The following is a 22887-nucleotide window of genomic DNA, read 5'->3' as shown; positions in this document are numbered from 1 at the left end:
GTGAGAAGCAAACAACAGAAATCAATCAAAGATGAATTTTCATAGATATAAGTGCTTTTCAGGATCTATTCTAGATCAAGTGGTCAGGTATGCCCTCTCTGAGGAGGTAATATTAGGTTTTAGATGTGAATTATTAGAAGCAGTTATGTGAAGTCCTTTCGGAATAGTGTTTCAGGCAGGGGTCAAAAATAATGGCAATTGGTGAAATAAGCTTCAAGAGAGAGACAAAAGGTCAAAGTGACTAAAACCTGATGAAAGGGAGAGAAATAGGTGAAGTCAGATAAGTGGGTTTGTATTAGGGTGCGAAGGGAATTTCTTCACCATGATAAAGAGTTTAGATTGTATTTTAATTGCATAAGGAAGCTATTGGAGTGTTTTAAGTAGAGAAGTAATATGAAATATTTGCTTACTTTTCTTTTAGGTTCTCTTCAGCTGCTACAAATTGAGAAGAGACTATGAAATGGCGAAAAATGGGTAAAATGGAAAAGCTGGGATACCCTGTGGAATTCTGTCATAAGCACCCAGAAGAAATATAATAATGCATTGCAAGTAAATGTATCAGGTTATTTCCTTTCACTATTTAAGTATTAGAGTAGTGTTTATGATAAAGCATAGTGAATTATATTTATAATCTGTTATAACTCTATACAAAGTTATATACTATACAAAGGATATGGTTGTAAACTGTATACAAAACAAAGGCTATCAACTTGGTTTCTTTTATATAGACTCCAGAATCTGTCACTGTATGGTCTCGTCTTCTGCCCTTACTAGGAAAATAGATATTACCTGGAATTTTCTTTTTTCAATTCAGATAAATAACTAGGCCTAGTAAGTGTGTTAATAGTGTTAATAGCCAAACACACATATTTTTGAAAACATGACTTGTAATCCTATTTTCTTTTGGAAAATGAATCTCTAGGCCATTTTAACTTTCTATTTCTAGATTAGAAATATATATATACATACATGTATATATGTGTGTGTGTGTATATATATATATATATATACACACACACACATAGATTAGAAATACACACACTCATACATTCATGTATATAATCATAGGAAAACAGAGTAGTTGTCCATATTTGAAAGAGAAAAAATACACTTGTATTGTCATAATCACATAATAACATAGTATCATATCTCTCTTGTAATCAATCTCTTCCTTATAGTAATTCTTCCATAATTGTTTTCTATATTTATCCATTTCTAGTCTCCTTGCCGCTCACTACCTTATTTCAGGTCCTTATCACCTGACGCCTGTATTACTATAATGACTCGCCCCTTTAAATTTTCTGACCTCAATCTTGTACTCCTCCAAATCATCCTGTATACCCTTGGCATGTTAATTTTCTTAAAACACTATTTGCCAGACTTTTGGCCAGAAACAATAAAATAAGTCTTGATATAAAATAATGTTTTCATCATTTTACTTTTCAAAAATCACTCATGGAATTTAATTGCCATGAGAGTTATTTCCAAACTTTTTAGTTAATTCTAGACCAAAATTCATTGAGTTGATTTCAGCCTGCTTAAATATCAATGTCTTGCAATATAGTGGAAAGAACATAATCAGGAATAAGAACACACAGATCCTGATTCTAGTCTTGATTATGAGCCTCTCTAGCCTTCTGAACTTAGCCAAATTCTATAAGCCCTCTGTAAATAAATATTCATGTATGTAATCTCATAAAACAGAGAATATTTACCGTGTTTACCTCAATATATTATGAGAAAAGCACAAGATTTAATGTCACTCGATCTGAGTTGGGATTCTGATACATCATTTACATAATCTATAACCTATGATTTCCTCAGTTACCAAACCTCTGTAATTTTAATTTCTTTATCTTTAAAATGGTCTATGGAGAAATTCCCATTTCACAGAATCGTTAAAGTGTTAACTAAAACAATAGGCATGAAAAGTTATTTCTAAATTATTAGAGCGTGTTTCTATTGTTAGTTACTGTTTGTATGTTAAAAATATTCTGAATAAAAAACAGTGAGCAAAGGTAAGAAATGGTTATTTTACCTTTCTTACTATAAGAATTCCAGAAGCATATCTTGGGATAATGATTTAAGTATAAGTAATTAATTCTGAAGTTAATCCCAGGAAACATTGGTAGCGAATAGGGAAGTGAGACAAAAAGAAGGCAAAAGAGGGTACATTCTTAAATAAGTGGCTGCTGTTGGCAACAGGACCTTAATCTTGTTGGGTGACTCTGGGAAATGATGAAGAACACATGTGCTACCAGTATCCCATCTGAGGCTTGAGGGAGCTTTTTTTTTTTTTTTTTTTAATATACTAATTTCTTTAGTAATTAGTTGAAGGCGGCTGCTCAGGAGTGTTAACTCCCTCACACTTCTTGCCCATATTGCACACTAGTTTAACAGATTCTGTAAGGCAGACAATGTCCTCAAGCAAATATAGGCATACCTCAGAGATACTGAGTGTTGGTTCCAGACCATTAAAGTGAACACTGTAATAAAGCAAATCACACAAATTGTTGTCTTCCCAGTGCATATAAAAGTTATACTTACAGAGAATTACAATCCTACAGCCTATGGAACAAAAACCACATTCACAGAATGATAAGATGAAAAGACAGAGGGCTATGTACCAGATGAAGGAACAAGATGAAACCCCAGAAAAACAACTAAATGAAGTGGAGATAAGCAACCTTCCAGAAAAATAATTCAGAATAATGATAGTGAAGATGATCCAGGACCTTGGAAAAAGAATGGAGGTAAAGATCGAGAAGATGCAAGAAATGTTTAACAAAAACCTAGAAGGATTAAAGAAAAAACAAACAGAGATGACCAATACAATAACGGAAATGAAAACTACACTACAAGGAATCAATAGCAGAATAACTGAGGCAGAAGAATGGATAAGTGACCTGGAAGACAGAATGCTGTAATTCATTGCTGTGGAACAGAATAAAGAAAAAAGAATGAAAAGGAATGAAGACAGCCTAAGAGACCTCTGGGACAACATTAAACACAACAACATTGCATTATAGGGGTCCCAGAAGGAGAATATAGAGAGAAAGGACCAGAGAAAATACTTGAAGAGATTATAGTCAAAAATTTCCCTAACATGGGAAAGGAAGTAGCCACCCAAGTCCAAGAAGTGCAGCGAGTCCCATACAGGATAAACCCAAGGAGAAACACACCGAGACACACAGTAACCAAATTGGCAAAAATTAAAGACAAAGTAAAATTATTGAAAGCAGCAAGGGAAAAACAACAAAAAAACATACAAGGGAACTCCCATAAGATTAACAGGTGATTGAATTTGAGGCATGTGGGAAACATTCTGTTGGAGATGCAGCTATAGAATTACAGAGTTAAAGGTGAATACAAGTGGACTTCTCTACCTAGTCTTACATTTGTACTTATACCCATTTGTGATTATGTACAGAATAGTTCTCTACTATATTTCTTCCCTCAAATGATAGCTCTTAACCATAATGCTATAGTTTCTTTTTACATTTTGCTAAAGAAGTTTTCTGTAGCTAGACTGGCATTAAAGTTAAACTATACCACTTGCTAATAATGTGAAGCTAAATAATTTAGTTAACCTCTGCATGACTCAGTTTTCTCATATATAATGAGTCCTTGTATCCTAAATTTCTTATGAAGTGGATTAGCATACACACTTATTTTATATGCATGTAAGTATAGTATATGCACATATATTCTCTGAACACAGTTTATAAGATATTTTAAACACTGAATATTTACTATTGTTAGAGCTTAGCTTTCTCTTGGTCAATTTTTAGCAGCAGAAATATGTAAAGTATCTCATAGACTTTGAAAAATTATATTGCTACAGAAGTCAGAGTGAGTTGAACATTTTTGTGTGTGTTGGGCAGGGTTTGTGATATTATCATGCATCCAACTGGCCCTTTGAAAAAGTGGGATGACATATAGGAAGCTGAATTCATTCAATTTTAAGTTGGTGAAAAACCTGCAGTTTAGCCTGTAAAACCAGTGAACCTATCAATCATTTCCTAATTACCTTTCACCACAACTTTTACTGTATTTGAGAGCACCTTTAGGTTGAACTTTCCTTATTCTGTTTGCGAATTTAGTCTGTCCCTTAAGGGAGAGATTTACTTTCCCTGTTACAGAGTCTGCTACTTCCCTGGGGAAATGGTTAGGAGACACATCTCTGGTGTGGTGATAGGAGCAACAATTTACTTCTATTTGAGTGAAACCCCTGCTTTAGGAGCTGAGTGCTCAGAGATTGGTGGTGCAGCAGCCCCAGGTCTCTCCTGCTTTTCTCTCTGGGTGTGAAACCCACGATCCAAAAGCCAATACAAAGGCAAGTGAGCCCCTTGTATTCTCAGTCATGCTGCACCCAGACAGCCTGTAGGAGTTCTTAGCTGTACCTTTCTGGAGTAGAATTTCCATCTCACTGGAACAGGGATGGACGATACAGGTATTCATGCAAATTCTCCAGACTCTCATACTTCTTACCAAGTTTTAGTATATTTTATTGAATAAATATTTCTTCATTGGCTATATACAATTAGGAACATTTCCAGAGACTTTACATGGTAGTTTTTGTTTTGTTTTAAAAATATTTCCCAGTTTAAGCAGGTATGCTGAGCCCCTCACACTCTCATGCCACCTCACTTTAATCCTGAACTTAAATCTCAAGTTCCAAATCTATTCCACCACATAATCCAGGTCTTTGGGATTGTCAGATGCTCCCCCAGCCATGCAATACTGTAATTACCTACTTGGATATTATTTCATGATATATGATTCTTTAACTATCTGGAAGGGAAAAAAGGGGTGAACAGAAGAGTTTTACTGCCAAAAATCCATCAAAATCTCCAGTATTGAAGAATGCCATGATGAAAAGCCATGATAACAATTGATATCTGTAGGAATTAAGGCTGTATAAACCATAGAATTTTAGAGAAAGTTCACAAGTTAGGTGTAGTTGAAACCCTGACTCTGAATTTCTGTTGGTAGGCACTAATGGAGGATATACTGAGGTCTCTGATGATATTTATTCAAGTCAATAGACTAGCCACAAAGTATTTTCACAATTTCCAAAGTTGGTTGAGCTATAGTCTCCTCATGGGAAGAAAAAACAAAGCATCACAGGAATACTACACTTTTACAATATGAATCAATTTTCCTATTATGTCAAGGTCATTATGAATGTCATCTTCTGAGATAACTACTATATGAAATACATTTAAGGATTTTTCTGAACCATATTTTCTATATTTCTGATTTAGGTCTGAGTGGAAGTGGTTAGGCAAGCTACTTAGAAACATTAGCTATTTTATATTACTAAAATCCTATTTTGTAAGTTATTACACTAAACAAATGCTTTAATGGCAGTATACAGTACTTTACAAGTGGTACTAGTCAACATTTCTTAACCGGCCAAATACATTTACTGCCCTTTTTGAAGAACAAAATTAATCCTTTAGAAATGTGGCTCTTATAAAAATCCAAAATCAATTTTGACATGGAAAAATTTGGCAAGGACACATCAGAATTAAGTACACTGTATAGTATATACTCAAAATATTAGGGATGTCTGTGATAGCATGAGAAGAAATTTGCATGAGGCACAGAGAAGGCCCTGAAAATGTTACTACAATTTAAATTAGATTGGAGTTAGTGATGCAACTTTTAAAACTTTTTAACATAAGCTTCCAAATCATGTTTTCACTCCCACTGGTGATATCTTTAACTCAATCCTCAGCAGCTGATGAAAGAAAAAATATAACAAATAGATTTTGATAGAGATGGGTTATCCAAGCAGAATTCTATGTGGAATGATCTTATATGGAATTTAATTATTCATGTTTTAATTGGCAAGAAGAATGATGCTACAATTTAATGGCTGAAATGTGTTTTTACTGTTTTTTCCCTCCCATAATATCAAATGTATATGAATCTCATCTTACTTCTTTAAGATTATAACTCAGTGGGAAAAAACATCAATCATATATCTCTAATACTAAATTTTAAATAACAGGAATAAGATTTTTCTCTCTTATCTTTTGAGCCCAAGATTTAATATTTGACAGAATTTGTAGTTTTTCATTGCTAAGAATTGGTTTCTAAGCTAAAATTTTAATTTTCTGTGCTTCTCCAATTTTATATTTTCATAACAATAATTATCTTAAGTGATATATCACAGTAAAGAATATGAGTAATGTTTAGGTACATAGTTCTTCCATTGTTTACAAATAAAAATTTTAAATAACAATTTTATGGGGTAAATCATCATCCCAATTCATGAAAACAATACAATCAGCAGTTATAATGGTTTACTTAAGGCAGACTAATTTAATTAGTTAAGTGGTTAAGTCCTACTCACTCATTAAATATTATGATTTGGGCAAGTATAAATATAATATTTTTCTTCTCAAAATGTTATGGTAGCCTCACCATTAGAGGCTGTCATTTCTAATAGTGTACAAGATGGAAGGATGTAAGAAGCTAACAAAAATGGTAACAAATATAAATAAGTATAGAAGGAATAAATACATATCTGTCACATAAAAAATGTTTATTATAATAACATTTTATATTTTATAACTTTGTTTGGATTTATTATATATTTTTTTCTCATAAAAAATAGAGGAGGAGTTTTTGTCTTTATTTTAAAGATAAGAGTATTAAAGAAAGTGTTTATATTATTTTGTCCTATGTCACAAGTTGGTTTATACAGGACCAATATACAAAACTAGAGGATCAGATTATTCATTGTCTTTTTACTGCCCCATATTTCCTCCCAGCAATATTTAGCAAAGAGTATAAGATTTGATTTTTATGAGTCACTCATCTTAATGCAACAATGCAGTAAATGCATTTGACAGTCTTTGTGACAATCCACTGGAATTTCTTTTTTAAGAGACATATTTCAAACTTTCAGAGTCTCAGGAATATGAAATTTTGAGTTTTTAAACTAAATCATTTATTTTTATGTAGAACTAAAATATTAAATTCATATTATTTTTTGTATTGCTTATTTTAACCTTTGATAAAAAATGAATTAGTAATATACTATTTCATATTACTTTTTATGTATTATTACAAGATATAGTTTGGTCGTTTCTTATTCTTGTGCAAGTACTCTATTTTGATGGGAATTATTAAGAGTTCAATAGTTTTTTAAATCGCTGAAATAAGTCTAAAATGTCTTTCATATTAAGTTGAAGGAAATACAATTAAGAAAAAAATAACCTTGCATAAGCAAAAGAAAAATGGAGAGAAATAATATGTATGTAATACATTAGTCAATTGAGTTTAAAACGTTGGTATGTTTTTTATCTGGCTAGTAATAAGTATGTGTGCGTGTGTGTGTGTGTGTGCGTGTGTGTGTCCCTTAGAGGTGACTGACTCTGAAAACACTTGGCAAAATAAATACCAATGACCATTTAAATTTGCAGATGTACTTCAAGAAAAGTTAAAGTAACAGAAATTACAGATAATTTGTCCTAATATTTGGAAGCACTACTAACGTGCTTCTTATTGATTCTTTTGTATCAAGTAAGGAAAATTAACCAAGTAGAATTAATTTTCCTAATAAAAGTATGGAGAAGCTACATGGCTGAGGGAAGCAATTTCATATTCCTGAGACTCTGAAAGTTTGAAATATTTTATCAGTTTAAATGAAGCAGTGATGAACAATACAGGGACCTTTTCCAGGAAATGTACAGGTTTTTGCAAGGTCTAGCTTCTAAATTCTTAATAATTTTGTTTTATTTATATCTCCTTTATAAAAGAAAAATTATATTTCAACTAAGGAGAATAACTAAATAGTAATGAAAATATTTGTATGGTCATATAGAATATGGCTACTGCTAGTAAAAGTGTTTCAATTAATGGTGACACATTTAATAAGGGAATTTATTGCTCCAATTTTTATATTTGTTCAACTTGCTTAAAATTCTATTTATTCAGTACAAAACCTACAGTAGCTAAGCCCCTTGGCTCTTACTGAGGTCTGGTTTGGGGGAGGGTTGCAGTTAATCTGTACTGATTTTCAACTAACTATGTAAGGGAAGAGATTTTCGTAATGTAAGATTACCTAACTCAAGCTCTCTTTCAGGGCTTCTGAGAAAGATCTACTAATGAGTTACTTGTCAATGACAATAAATTCTAGCTTTTGTAATACAAATGTCTTACCCTTCCTTACTCTTTTACATCTATCATTATTATCATTCCCAAAACTGTAATCATAATTGTGGTTATAAGTAATCCTATGCTTATACTCTTCTATTTTCCTCATTCCTGAAAATTTTCTCATATATCTCATTTCAAAACAGAACAGTTAGTTTTCTCTGAATCTCCAGACTAGGTTAGCTATTTCTACTGAGTTCTCTAAAACTGCCTATACTTTTATAGCCTCTTTTTGTTGTTTGCATATGATCTAGGAAGAGTCCTTTCTCCTGTCAGAGAGCATACTCTGTACACTCTTTAGATCTTTCTCAAGAAGTGGGGTCCTTTTGTTAGTCTGGCTTTCTCTTGCATTATCAAGTGTCTTATTTTCCGAATACTGCCAGTTAGCATATAAACAGAGTATAATATCTTACAGAATATCTTGTATTGATATCATTAAAATTCCTTTATTTCTTATTTGTTTTATCAACTATTATATATTTTGTAGATATACAGAGTACACATTTATATATTAAAATTTCCATTCTCCTCTTCTGAATTGTTTTATACTTGTGATGTTTACACATCTTTACCTTCCATTCAATCTTTAATCTTGTCCTGATTTCTGAACCCACATTTAGGTAAACTTTATCTCAACCCAAAACAAGCAGGTCCTGCCCCAGATTAATGGTCCAGTAATTTGTGTCTCTATTAATGAGTGAGAAGCTCAGGCTAATGTGTGAGCTTTATTCAAGAACCCTGGTTCCTTCCATCTTAAATGTGGAGAACTCAGACTGTGAACGAAATGCCAATATTCTTACAACTGATGAAAATTGGTATTTTGTGATATTCTTAGACTTAAGATGTAAACTGTACAGGCTTTTTTCCTAGTATATAATCAGCTTTAAATAACCTCAAATTATGTGGGGAGAGCTTTGGCTTCCAGTTATCAAAACTACAAATATGGTCTGGAACAGTTCTAAGTGGATTAACTAGGATCATGAGTTCTATGACTAGACGTGGTTGAAGTTGACTATAAATGAAGTCTTGCTCCCTAATACTACAGATTATGGTTCCATTGTTAAACAACCTTGTATTCCTAAATCCTTAAAAAACAGAGGCCAATTTTATTTTTTCATGCATTCACATTGTTGCATTCATAAACTGCTTCAAATTTGGATGGCATTGCTAATCCACTTGGCTGCCTTCTTGAGATCAGTAAAGAATGCCTCTCTTTTCTACTGTCTTCATTTAAGTACCTTTAAAACCTTTATGTATTACTCCACAGCAACAGCAATGGTAGGCAGGTAGGCATCATCCTCCACATCAGAGCTTATAACCCTGAACATCAGGGCAGAAGAGCAAACCAAAATTACGCATTTGGAGCTGCCATAGAGGAATTATTTTAAATTCTATAAATGTAGAACTACCTCCTCTGTCAATGACTGTCATGTAAACAAACACAAGGCATATAATAGTGTTTATTTCAGCTTTCAAAGATGCCATTAGCAAAACTAAATTCACATTCATATTTATTTCATGCTTTTCTTTAAAATAGACATAAAATCACAAAAGTTAAAAAGACCACAATTTGCTTTTAATTTTAAATCCAAAAGAAGAAATCGTGGCATTTTAAATGTATGTCTATCACAATCCCATAATTTAGAAATAGACTGACAACATATATTTCCCTTACATCTTTCCTCAAAGATGTGATTACTTTACATCTCAAAGATGTAACATTATTTTTCCAGTAATGTTAAAATTATGCTTAGAAAGTAATAATTTGTTTTAAATAAAGGGTCTGATACAGCCTCTAATTTCCAATAGAATGTATAATTTCCAATAGAATGTATAAAGTCAAAGAAAAAGAAACAACATAATGCAATCTTTGGTTGATACATATACTTCTGCATCTATCTGGAAGGAAGAAATTTACTTATTACAAGAACAGTGGAACTTGACTGAGAGAAGCAATTGATCACTCATTGTGCTATATGGCATGGCGTAAAGAAAACATCCTAGCATCAAAGTAGATTAGGAGAATCATTTGGCAGTCTGCATTTTCTATAGCCCTGTGGTAAAATCTTAGAGCTGTCCTTCTTCCAGTATTGGTGTTGCATTTTTAATTATCCATAGCTATATGCATCCTCTTTGCCATCAGAACTTTGGATATAACAGGCTGGAGGATAGAATATCTTAATAATTAATATCTGGTATAAAATTAATATGGGGTGTATTGGAAAAGTGAAGGCAGGGAACTAACAATAAAGTATTGAACACAGGTAGTAAAACTCCCATAATTAAAGCACAAACAACCTGGGAAAAGAGTTCTAAGTGAAAAGTGGGTATTGCAATGGTTTATGTTCTTGATTTCCTTTGGGATTAACATATACACACTACTATATATAAAATAGATAACCAGCAAGCACCTACTGAATAGCACAGGAAACTATAATCAGTATTTTTTAATAACCTATAAGGGAAAATAATCTGAAAAAGAATATATATATATAACTGAACCACTTCGTTTTACACCTGATACAAACTCAACATTGTAAATCAATTATACTTCAATTAAAAAAAAGAAACCACAGTGGAATGGAATGGTAAAGATAAAAGGGAGAAAGTGAATAGAAAATACCACAGGATAAAGTGTCATGAGAGATAAATATGATGAAGAAATTTATAAAGCAACAGCATATTTTCAGTACATAATGAAGAAATTTAAAAAGAGAATTTTTGGAAGAAAACCCAATCAGTGATATGTAGAGAAAATGTAGTAAGATGTTCTAACATGTAGAATAGAATAGAGGAGTCACAAAGGATGCAGAAAAAGATTAGAGATACAAAGGACAGAGAACGGATGCTTAGCCTGTGAAAATCAAGTTGTTCTGTAGAAATACATTATAAAATTAGGTTATTATCCATATTCAAAACAATGGTCAGAAACATTGTCTGAACATAAAGTATGGGTATTTACATTTAAAAGTTTACCAAAATAAATAAATTTAAATATATTCCTTCATAATTATTCTTAATTCAGAAAATGCCTGGAGAAATTTATAATGACTCTCACTTGCATAGTCCTTTTCTAGGATATAGTATACAATAAATGTTACCTTGATTTATTCTGGTTTTTAGATTATAAATGAAAGATAAAATATAATTCAAACATACAGACAGAAAAGATAGTTTAAGCTGCAAATAAACCTTTAAAAGACTAGTCTCCTATTTATTTAACAATAAACAGCATAAGGTCTAATAAAAAACAGTAACTAAAAAAACTATAGTAACTCAAGTTTCTATTTGGTGTAAAGATGAGAGTTTTAAATAGATTATGCTTCAAGAGAATAGATCAGCTACTAGTGAAAAAAATATTTGAATATGTACTGCAGCCAATGAGAAATGAATCATACTGTACAATATAAGATACAAGTTTAATAAAGGATAATGAGCATTAACATCTGTTAAACATTATTAAAAATAATTGGCTACACCAGCAATGGAAATGTTTACTAAAATAATCATACAACCTAAAACAACTCAGTAACTGTAAGCCAAGGAAAAAAAGTAAGTAGATTCTATTAAGGATATTTCAAAATAGGGGATTCTCCAGGGAGAAATCATAGTGTATATTTTTTCCTAACTTGCAGAGGATAAAACCAAAATATATAATGCTATCTTTCAATCTAAATATCACATAAAAAGTTTTTGCTTGAAATTTATTTCATAAATGGTAAATAAGGTAAAATGTAAAAAAATATTGAGAGAACCCAAACAAAATGTGAAACTCCCCAACCTTGGCTCCATGAATCCCCCACTCCCAGACTCTGCATGAAAGGCAACCATCATTAAGGATGATTCTGAGTGAATATTTTTTAGTACTATGTATATAGAAAGTAGAAAACCCAGCTCTAATTGACCTAAACAAAAAAGAGAAATTTCTGACTAATGCAACTAAAAACTCCAGATGATATTCTGGAGCTTCAAGTGAGGTTTGATTAAGTGCCTCCAAAACATGTCAGTAACTTAATTTCTCTCTGTCTCTATGCTCTTCTACTGTATCAGCAAAATCCAGGGAACACACAGGGTCCTTGAGCAGATTTAGGCTTTTCCTTAATCATAATAACTGTTGCAGTTGTAGACCTCACCTCCAAACTCCTTGTTTTCATACATGAGTGAAGCTGTTTTTCCTAGGTCCAGAGAAGAAAGTGGACTCTTTTTGTTTGTTTATTTTTGTTTTTTGGTTTCTAGTATCTGCAGAAGTCTTGTTTCCCAAATGATTCTTTAGATTAGGTGCATGTATCAAAACAAATGGTAAAGAGGGAGTAAAATTCACTAACTAGTATCAAGTATAGAGAACATGTGTCACAATTTGCTGAGACAGTTGTGAAGTTTGCTGGGAGAGATATGGTTTATACTTTTTAGTATGCATAACTATTAATAGTGCCCCACTCATTATGAAACATGTTCAAGTTTTGATCATAAATTCATGGACATTTGACTTAAATCGTAAAAGGCTCACCCTTGGAACAAAACCAAAACCAAGACCAAAACATAGGACTGGGAAATTTGTCAGAGTGCTAGAAAGTCAGCCAGCAGTACATCCTATACAATTTCCACTTACAGCCCTCTTTCCTATGAATTTAAGAACAGACAGATATACATACACATCTTTTAAAATGAATGGCACATATTATGTATTGGACTACAATTACTATTAATATTTAATAACATGTCTTCAAGATTTTTCCATGTTAATACATTTGGCCTGATTTCATTTCTTCTTAACAGATGCATAGTACTACTTACAGTGGTTATTCAAATTTACTTAACCTTTCCTCTATTAATGGTTATTTGTTTTCTTATTTGAGTTTTAAAAGAATGAAGCAAAGCTCAATTGTATTCATGTATTTTTATGCTCGTATGCACGTATTTTTGAAAAATAGGATCACAGAAATAGAAATGAGGAGTCAAAGGGCAGACAAACAGTGTTGCCTTCCCAAAAGATTTCACAAATTTATATGTCTACAAAATGTGAGGGAGGTTATAATTTCATACCCTCACCAACATTTGATGCTATCAATCATTTAATAGTTCTTAATCAGTGGGTAAAAATCTGTATTTATTAAATGTATTTTTCATTATTAGTAGTAAGGTTAAGCACTATTAAAATATTGTGGAATGATTATATATTTTATATTCTTGTGTGATTATATACTTGTGCGGGAGTGTGTGCCTGTGAATGAGTACAAAGTTGGAATAAAATTCAGCAAAATATTACCGGTAACTACTAGGTAGAATGATTAAAATTCTTGGTACAGTTCTTTTGACATCTATGAAATTACTATGTATGATTTTATAATAAAAAGAGAGAAGGCAATGCTTTCTTTAATATTCATTGTAGAATAGTGATAATAGAAATATCCAAGAATTATGGATTAATATTTATATACAATAAATTATATTTCCAAATAGATATTTCATATCGTTAAAAGTATATGGAATGGCATAAAGCATATTTCATTGCTAAATGACTATGCCAAGTCATCTATGTAAATTTCTTCTATTAATTTGGCATTTAAAAATAATATCATTGTATCTAGTTTACTAAAGATATTAAAGTGTGCGATCTGGAGTAAGCATGGACTTAGGTTTCAGTTTGGCTCTACCATTTTGTAGCCAGTTGTTCTTAAACAAACAATTTAACATTTCAAATTCTGAGCATCTTCTGTTTTATAATAGTGATAAATATATCATTCTTCAAAGGAATAATATGAGAACAAAATGAAGTTACAAGGAAGAGCCTGGGACTCAGATAACGTTGGTTTATTATTTTTTTAAGTATAAGTATTATTTTTTTTATTTTTGTTGTTATTAATACTATCATTACCATTGTTCTTTTTAGAAGAATACTGATCTCTGTTGATTCATTTTCCCCCCTCATCTTTCAAATGAATCAATTAACTTTAAAGATCTAACCCCCTAGATGAGAAGAATTCCTATTTTCCTAATCAGAAATAAAATGAAAACAATAATTTCTCTAATGATTTGTTATTTATATTCATTTATACATACTGCAGCTTAACTGTAATTTCCTGAATGCTACAGCAAGGGGGATTAGGAGTGATTTATAACACTACCCAAAAAGAAAGAAGCTCATTGCAGTAGCATAAGTGGCAGACCTTTTGCTGAGTATTTTGGAGGAAAGCAAATTTAGTGTTAGGGCTTATGAATTTTCTATCCTCAGATGTTTTTGAGCAAGGTCAAAATCAGACTTACATATACCTCACATAATGCCACCCAACACGGCACAGAAGCATTTTTCAGCTATTTTTTTCCAAAAATATTTTTTCTAAAAATAACTATAGTGTATTAGTATTTGTATTTTGTTCACGTTCTCTATATTATTGTATCCTTAGAGGCAATGAGACTCAGTACGCCAGAATGTACAGAGGTTGACATGGCAAGCTCGAGAGCTGGAATGTTTCATATGCAAATGTGCCCAGCCAATACACTATCCTGAGTTGATTGTGTATTGTTTATTTCACTACAGCTTCTCTATCTCCCATTTTACTTGTACTCTAGTGAATAGCATGAGAACCGATGACAAAAAGAGGGGCAAATGTGACACCACTGGACCTTCCACACAGAAACAAGGGAAAGTATCATGCTGTCAGATAAAATGCAAGGTTTTTGGCTGCTCAAGACACCTATAGGGGGACAGGTGTAGTAATCAGAGGGTAAACATCAGCTGGTGATCAAAGATTAATTGATGGAACTCCTTTGGTAATTTGAAGGTCTTAAGAAATGTTAAAGTTGCCTGAGATGTCTAAAATGTGTATGATGAGAAGCTAGAAAAAAAATGCCAGAAGTTCAGTGTGACTTCAGAAATATTGAAGAGGTGGGAAAAATCCAAATCATCTCCATGAGGACCATGCATGATGACCCACAGAGTCAGTGCACGTTCCCTTTTCCAACCACACATCCACTGCTCTAAATGACGTATATTCTGGTTATTAAGATTCTGGTACAAGGAAGAAACATTCTGTCTCTGACCAAGATGGGTAAAAGTACTGCTGAGCAAATGCAGAAAAGAATCTGAGTTTGGAAAATCTAAATATTGGAATCTAGCCCTAAGCAATACAGTAATACTTATCTTAGTCATCTATTTTGAAGTTATTTCACTATTATCCTTGTAAGGGTAGAAACACAAATATATAGATATAGATATAGATATAGATAGATGAAATCCATAATTTATAAAATATAATTCATTGTACATAATTATGTTTAAATTGACAATATAGGTAAATGCATAGTTTCCATTTAGTATTATAGGTTTAGTCATTTTCAATGAGACATTTATTTGTTCCATAACATTTCAATTTAAAGAATGCCTTGAAAAATTTTTTAAATAAAATATCTTTTGATAAAGATTGCAGTGTCTAGGGTAGAAAAAATTGTAAGCACTAGTAAACTTCCTCTGCAATTCAAAAAGTTATTACAACAAGGCTTACTCTTTATTTGGGTAGGTACCTGCTATATGTCATAAGAATTTCATGGAATTATAGGAAATCTCTCTTTATCCTCAATTCTGGATATCTCAAAATTTTACAGCTATGGAGATTTTTATGTCACCATTTCTTCCCCATATATTACAGACCTGAATCCTTTTCTAAAATTTTCAGACTTTGGATAGAGTCTTGTGTGGAAAACATATCATTTCCATTTTCATGTATGCTTTCTTGCTTAAACTTATTATGTATTATCTCAGTAGTATTTAAACTTAAAAGTAAAATAGCATTGAATCATAAAAGGGACATTTTTGGCAAAACTCTAGAAAGAGTGAGAAAAGTAGTGGTTACCAGTAATTGGGACTGGGGCAGAAGAAGGGATGGACACGTGGAGCTTAGGAAATTTTTAGGGCAGTGAAATTATTTATATGCTACTATAAGGGTAGATGAATTATAAAACCCATAGAACTATACAATGCAGTAAATGAATTATAATGCAAACTCTGGGCTTTAATTATAAATAACATGTTAATATTGTTTCATCATTTGTAAGAAAAGTACTGAACCAATGCAAGTCATCAATAACAAGGAAAACTGTGAAGAGTGTGGGAGAGGTTGTACATAAGAACTCTCTGCATTTTCTATTCAGTGTGTCTGTAAATCTGAACTTGCTCTAAGATAAATAAAGTCTGTTAATAAGTCTGTTATTCTTTTTTAGAAGAAGTGGGGCTTTTTTCCACTCATAACAGGACTAACCATTCAGTTAGGGATTCTATTCACAAAACCCGACAGATGGTGATTCAAGCACAGCTTAGAAACATGAAGTGAAGGAGCTCACTCCCTCTAGGAATTGACTAATTTACTTTCCCACATATGTGATCATTTGTACTTCATTTTTTCCCCTCTCCTCATTAGTATTGTGCATATATTTAAGCTTCTGGAAAGTTCCCTTTGAACTAAATAGTGAAGCAATATATAATGCAATGTGTGACTTTCTTACAGACACACACTCCACTTAGACTATGTAAATGTGCCCTTTCTCAATTTTCCCTAAGCAGACATTATAAAAGTGCTTGTTGCAATGTGATCCTTTGCATTCAAAATAAATAGATTTTAGGTGTTAAGAAAGAAATTACTTAAGTAGATAGGTGCTAAAGGTTTGCATGTTAGAAATCAGGTTTGGCATTTGATACATAAGGTAAAGTTGAAGCATAAGACTATAGCAATTTTATTAGAAAGATGCATTGCACTGAATATTTCATCTTAAGCCCATATTCTATTATTAAAACTATTGTTTTATCATTGACTGAAAAAAAATCAAGAAGAAATAATCACCACTATGATGTGAATAATCTCTCCTAGGATTGTAGCACATTTATAAAGCGTGTCCAGACTTTGGATGCTATGTTATTTTATTTTTTGCCAACTGACTAACTTCATCTCTACCCAAAATCTATTGTCATACTAAATAATACTTTAGCTGCTTAGGAAAGAGCATTAGTTCTTTCAGGCCTCCAATGAATATTTCACTTTCTTTGTTCATATCAAAATCTACTATTCTTTAATTTATTATTTAATTAATTATACCTCTATCTCCTCCAGGTTCAAGAAAATTATATTTTAAAGATTATATTTCTGGAATTACTTCAAACGAGTTTAACTTTTCAGTTAAAGCTTTAAAGAAAGCAATCAATTCATGTAATAGCTCTAACATAAAGGAAAAAAGGACATGTGTTTCGATGTGTTGAAAGAAAATATTAGTTCTATTTTATTAGATTCTAATTCAGTGAGATCATAAAGCAAACTACAGCATGCTTTGCTTTTAAATGGATTCAAAACATATCTATGTTTTTCTCTTGTAATATCATGGAAAGATAATGGGAATGAAATTTATTTTTAAATATAGGAGTTATACTTGAATATCATTAAATAATAATAGAAGTGAAATATTTAATGCTCAGCAATTTTAAGATTAGGATATATGTAATTTTATAAAGATATAAATCTTTGAATTAAGATATTAATTTCAAAGCCTTCTTAGTTTGAAACTACTTCTGTGGGCTTTCTTTAATTATTCAATGTTTAATTTCTCAGTTTATCTTTTTAATTCTTTATCACTTACACCTGTCAAGCTATAGAAAAATGCATTATTATATAAGATTAATTACTATTCATGCCCTTTGTAACAAAAAATCAGTTAAATATATTTTTTCCTATCTGTATGTGAGAAATTTTCATAGACTTCTTAAGCTAGATCAGATTCTAGAGCCCAGGTTTCAAGTAACCCTCAAGGACATGAATTTGGATCCTGGGGCAAGATGTGGAATGGAGTAGGTCTATAAGGGTTAAAAATGTGTTATAAGTTAGGGAACTGGGATATTTTCCTTCCAAGGTTAGTACCTCATTGTCTTCTAATACATACAAGTCTTATTTCACTGACATTTATTTAGTGCAAGATGTAAGAATGTAAGCTACTAAACATTTTTTCTTATGTGTTAGCAACAATATATATAAAATGTACATTTATAAACATACATTGACTATATAATAAATATATAATATGTTATAATAGATAAAGAAATAAAAAGATCCTGAGTAACACATTCTTATAAATTACTGAATATCAAAGATTAAGGAAACATTGTTTAATGTGAAACTTACCAGTGAAAGAGGGAAATATTGTTGACTCTGACTTCTTCAAGGCAGCAGTCAAACCTAGAAAAAAATGGAATAACTGTCAGACTTTGAAAGAATAATGCAACCCAGGAATTACACCTAGTCAAATTTTCATTCAAGTAAAAGGCAAAATCAAGATATTTTCAAACATCACAACAATCCCAAGATATAACCACTTTGAGCACATTTATGAAGAAATTACTGAATCCTAAAACCCAGTTAAACAAGGGATGAATTAAAACAAACAAAAACAAAACAAATACCACCACAGCTATAGTAAAATTATGTCACAGTAAATTATGGTAGGCAAACAATTAACCTAAATATTGGAATTTGACCAAACAATTTGGGCAAATTTTAAAATAAATGTGGACAATTTTAAAATAAATGTGATATAAATATGGGAAATTGTACTCAGGTGAGAGAGGTATGAATGCAAATAAAAAGATATCCTCATTTATAATTGAATAATTGGAGTTTCTTTTAAAGGAACACCTATTTAGTACAAAAATTAAGCAATGTAATAATTCCAATCTTCCCCATAATTTTCAATAAATCTTTGAAGACTAATATGTTTTTTGATTGATAGACTTTTAATTTCAGTTAACTGTCTTATTTCCATTTTCTTTTTTCTTAGTTTGAGAAAAAGAGAGTTCATTATTTTTATTTAAAATGCAGTATCTATGTGGGCAGTTTTACCCCATATTACTTTTAATTCCCCAAAAGAAAAAAATCAAAGATGGAATTATTTAATAATGTGCCTTGAAAGATATTTAAAATCACATCCAGTTCAATGCACACAGTTTTTCAGATGAAGACTTGGAGGGGCAGGAGGAGTCACAGGCTGAGAAAGATCTCTGTTAACTCTAAGCTGTGTTGTCTTGTGCAAGGGGTGATGGTTTTGGCAAGCTTAATATGGCCCACTATTTTTAAGAATTTAAGAAGAAATCAGAAGAAAGTGTCCAAGATAGCATCGTAAGAAGACCCTGAGCTCACCTCCACCCATGGACACACCAAAACTGCAACTATTTACAGAGTAACTATTGATTAGACTGTAAGACTAGCACAAAAGTTCTACAACTAAAGATATAAAGAAGGAACCACAAGGAGACAGGTCAGAGAGGTGGAGACGTGGTATTCTCAAGACTCATATTCTTGAGTGGGCAACCCACCAATGGGAGGATAATTATAATTGCAGAGGTTCTTCCCAAAGAGCAAGGGGTCCAAGACCCACACTGGGCTTTCCAGTGTGGGAGTCCTGCACTGGGAAAATGAGCCCTCAGACTGTTTGGCTTTAAAGCCAGTGGGGCTTACTTTCAAGACAGCCAGAGAGCTATGGGAAATAGAGACTCCACTTTTAAAGGGCACACACAAAATCTCAAATGCTCCAGGACCCAGGGCAGAAGCAGGGATTTGAAAGAATCCTGGGTCAAACCCACCTGCTGATCTTGCCTGGGGAGGCAGGAGGCAGCCTGAGCACACCCTGGGGAAATAGACATGGGCAACAGTCATTTTTGGAAGCTCAGTCTACCATGTGGACAGTGGCATTGGCAAGCACCAGTTTGAAATTATCCCTCTAGTTTATTAATCCTGAAATCTGGCCCTCACCTCCCACCTGTTGACACCAGTACAGAGACTCCTCAGGTCAAGAAAATAGCTGGGCAGAGTCACTGCCCAACACACCAGCAGGCCTGCTTCTTTAAGTTTCCCTGAGCCCACAGCTGCCTCAGGACCTGACTGTGTCCACCAGAGAGCCCAGGTACTGGCCCCACGTACAACTGTGCCAGCCCTAGTCCCAGGATCCCCAGCCTTACAGCCAGAGACCCTGGGATCCAGCTCCACCCATCAGTGGGAAGGCACTAGACATGGGACCAGCCTCACCTATCAGTGGGCAGGTACCAAAAATCTAGTAGAGCTCATCAATAAATTCAGTAAAGTTAAAGGATAGAAGAATAATGTACAGAAATCTGTTGCATTTCTATATATACACTAACAATACACTAGCAGGAACAGAAATTAAGGAACAATCCCATTTACAATCACATCAAAAAGAATAAAAATACCTAGGGAGGATCTAAGTAAGGGGTTAAAAATTCTGTACTCAGAAAACCATAAGACACTGATGAAAGAAATTTAAAAAGACTCAAACAGATGGAGGAATATACCATGTTCATGGATTGCAAGAATATTGTTAAAATGATGGTACAACTCAAGGGAATCTACAGACTGAATACAATCCATATCAAAATACCCATGGCATTTTTTATAGAACTAGAACAAATATTTTAAAAATTTGTGTGAAAACAGAAAAGACCCTGAATAGCCAAAACAATCTTGAGAAGGACGAATAAAGCTGGAAGTATCATGCACCCTGATTTCAAAATATACTACAAAGCTGCAGTCATCAAAACATTATGGTACTGGTACAAAAACAGATATGTTGATCAATGTAACAGAATAGAGAGTCCAGAAATAAACCCACATAGTTAAGGACAGTCAATCTATGACAAAGGAGGCAAGAATACACAATGCGGAAAAGACAGCTCTTCAATAAATGGTGCTGGAAAAACTGGACGGCTACATGCAAAAGAATCAAACTGGACTACTCTCTCATACCATGCACAAAAATAAAGTCCAAAATGGATTAAAGACTTAAATGTAAGATCTGAAACCTTAATGCTTCTAGAAGAAAACATAGGAAGTACACATTTTGACTTCAGTATTAATATATTTTGGGGTATGTCTCCTCAGGCAAGGAAACAAAAGCAAAAATAAACAAATGGACTACATCAAACTAAAAAGATTTTTCACAGCAAAGCAAATGATCAAAAAAATGAAAAGGCCGCCTATTGAATGGGAGAAGATTTTACAAAGGATATATCTGGTAAGGGGTTAATATCCAAAATATACAAAGAACTCATATCATTCAACATCCAAAAAATAAGCAACGATTTAAAAACTGGGAAGAATATCTGAATAGACATTTTTCCAAAGAAGATACACAGATGACCAACAGACACATAAAATGATGCTCAGTATCTCTAATCATCAGGGAAATGCAAATCAAAACCGCAATGAGAAATCATCTTACATCGGTCAGAATGGCTATTATCAAAAAGACAACAGATAACAAGTGCTGACGAGGATGTGGAAAAAAGGGAACCCTTGTAGACTGTTGGTGGGAATATAAATTGGTATAGCCACTATGGCAAACATCATGGAGATTCCTCAAAATATTAAAAATAGAACTACCATATGATCCAGCAATTCTACTCCTGGGTATTTATCTGAAGAAAACAAGTCACTAATTAGAAAAGATATATGCATCCCTATCTTCACTGAAGCACTCTTTACAATAGCCAGATATGAAAGCAACCTAAGAGCTCATTAATAGGTAAATGGATAATGAAATATTACTCAGTCATATAAAAGAATGAAATCAATTATACTTCAAAAACCATTAACTAAACAAACAAACTCAGAGAAAATGAGATTGGTTTGGTGGTTACCAGAGATAGGGAGTTGGGGGAGGGGGAATTGGATGAAGGCAGTCAAAGGGTATACACAACCAGTTATAAGATAAATAAGTACTGGGGATGTAACACTGTTGTATGTTACACATGAAAGTTGTTAAGAGAGTAAATCTCATCACAAGAAAAAAATTTTTTTATTTCTTTAATTTTGTAGCTATATCAGATGACATCACTAAACTTGTGTTAATCACTTTATGATATATGTAAGTCAAATCATTAGTTTGTACACCTTAATCTTATACAGTGCTGTATGTCATTATATCAATAAAACTGGAGGAAGAAAAAAAGAAGAAATCAGGAAAAATTAAAATAGCATGCCTAATCTAATTTTATTGTAATCTTATAATAAAATAGATTTTTTCATTATCTCTTTATGCATCCTATCTCATCTTTTAAAGTGAAACATAGAAAAAATTTCACTGAATAGCAAAATCAGCAATTTGGGATGGTGTTATTTGAATTATCTGCAGATGTTTAAAATTTTTATATTGCTTCCACTTTTTTAATATAAAGAATAAAATGGTTTAAATTTAATTTAAGGAGGCTTTTTGGCTTAAAAAATAACTTGAATTAGTAAACCCACTCTTATAAACTCTACTAATTAAGTAGTATAATATGGAATAAATTCTCGATAATTTGTAAAAAGCTTCCAAGAAGTAAGTTATGAAAAAGGATGTTGGTTGGAAACATTGGGAGTTCCTCAGGTGAAATCCAAAACTGGCCCTCATACACAGAGGATAGGGAGAGACCACAGAAACAGAAAGACCACACCATATTGGTAGGTGGCTGTTTCATTATGCAAGGGGACTTACAGAGGAGGCTTGTCTTGGGTGACCACAATATGAGTAGATATACACACCCACACTCTAGACCTTAAAAGTTTATATATAGAGGCTTTAACTGGGTGGAATTATACATTCAGTCCAGATGGTTTCAACACACTCCCTCAACGCTGTATCTTGTAATGGCTCCTCCTATGGGAATGGTGGACAGAGCATACATTTCAA

The sequence above is a fragment of the Mesoplodon densirostris genome, chromosome 13, assembly GCF_025265405.1.
Source record: "Mesoplodon densirostris isolate mMesDen1 chromosome 13, mMesDen1 primary haplotype, whole genome shotgun sequence".
NCBI lineage: Eukaryota > Metazoa > Chordata > Mammalia > Artiodactyla > Ziphiidae > Mesoplodon > Mesoplodon densirostris.
This window is presented reverse-complemented; position numbering follows the sequence as displayed.